This window comes from Pavona decussata, unplaced genomic scaffold (assembly GCF_977016875.1).
Source record: "Pavona decussata unplaced genomic scaffold, jaPavDecu1.1 SCAFFOLD_80, whole genome shotgun sequence".
Classification (NCBI taxonomy): domain Eukaryota; kingdom Metazoa; phylum Cnidaria; class Anthozoa; order Scleractinia; family Agariciidae; genus Pavona; species Pavona decussata.
The window spans coordinates 270,001-271,676 of NW_028145498.1; the positions used below are offsets into that span (position 1 = coordinate 270,001).

At 39.9% G+C, this 1,676-nt stretch overlaps 1 non-coding gene across 1 annotated transcript; it reads right to left on the bottom strand.

Moving 5' to 3' along the window:
* Positions 1-1,391: 1,391 nt before the first annotated feature.
* Positions 1,392-1,464, bottom strand: Trnaq-cug (transfer RNA glutamine (anticodon CUG)). The gene has a single exon. It is a non-coding gene; the product is annotated as a tRNA-Gln (tRNA).
* Positions 1,465-1,676: the final 212 nt, after the last annotated feature.

The window sequence follows — 1,676 nt, forward strand, 5'->3', positions numbered from 1 at the left end:
GTATAACCAGATTGAACTTTCGGGTATATTGCCCCAGGTCATCATGTTTGGCTTCGATATCATTCAGTCTTTCATCCAACTCTTCCACCTCTTTCTTGGACTCCAATAGCTGCTCCTCGAGTAATTTTACTCTGCTTTTTAAGCCGTTATTTTCTTTGACAAGAGTGTCGACTTGTCCTTTGCTATTTTCCAAAGTTTCCTTTAGCTCTTTGTAATTTCCTATAAGGGATTCCACGTCTACGACCAGCTTTTCCGTATTTGTTTTGATTTGCGTTAAAACCTTCCATATTTCCGTTAGCGAAGGAGTTTCCGTCGCGTTGTTGTTATCCGCCATTATTGCAGATGATTCTGTGTCCCACTCTTCGTCTTTCTCTTGCAGGACTGATGTATTACCCTCAAAAGTCGATGAACTACTGACCTTCTTCCTTTTCCTTCTTCCCATTGTAGGCATACATGTCTGAATTCACATTTTATTTAGAATTTTGTGTCCCTCTCTAGAGCGAGCTCGCTAACATACGTCCGTCGTGGACAATCGCTCGACCCAGTCTCTCTAAAAAAAAAACAATTATGAAAACAAGTCTTTAATTCAGATATAAATATGAACACTACACTACGAGTACTAGTAATGACACAAAATTTAAATTGTTAGCTATTAACAGCCTCGAGAACACATATTAGTTTGTTCAGACGGACTATTGGCCTCAGTCCGTTCCAAAAGACTAATTACGGAAGGGTGATGGACATTTGATCCGTATGGCTCATCAGGTTAAAAATGCACAAATTTTAAGACGAATGATAAATCCAGCCAAGGCAGTTGTGTTGCTCATGTGTTGCTTTCCCTAGTTCGTCCAACACAGATGTGCGTCCGTCTTTATTAGAAACTGATTTTGTTGATTTTTCACGAACAATGTTTCAAACCAGATTGGAAGATATCGAAGACCCTGCTTCAATGAAATACGCACGCAGGGAAAGACCGTACTCCTCTCTTGACGAATATGAACATTGTAAATCGCAAAAGCATGGAGTAAATGTTGCTTTGTTATAGGCTAGCAAATTTCCAAACATCACAGGTTTTAATGGTTGTTATCAATAATGCACACCAAACTAGCTACATACTTGGCATTTTCTTCGTTACTAAAATTAGCTGATTTGAATACATCAATCCGATTCAGAGTTCGAATGCTCTACCACTGAGCTACAGGAGACTCGTGGGAACTAAGGCCATTAAACTAGGTTCATGGGACAAATATCCTGCATACTGCTAGGATTTGAATGTCGAACGTGTGGTATATGAAAGAAATGTGATGGTATATTTCCAGCCTGGTGAATGAATGAGAATGATGACTATTCTAGAAAGTGACGCAGGCATACTCGGAAAAAAGAAATCCGAGTGCTCCTATCAGGAGTCGAACCTAAGACCTTCCGATTCAGAGTTCGGATGCTCTACCACTGAGCTACAGGAGACTCGTGGGAGCTAAGGCCATTAAACTAGGTTCATGGGACAAACATCCTGCATACTGCTAGGATTTGAATGTCGAACGTGTGGTATATGAAAGAAATGTGATGGTATATTTCCAGCCTGGTGAATGAATGAGAATGATGATTATTCTAGAAAGTGACGCAGGCATACTCGGAAAAAAGAAATCCGTTGGCTTTTTTTAATTTCAATCAGAATG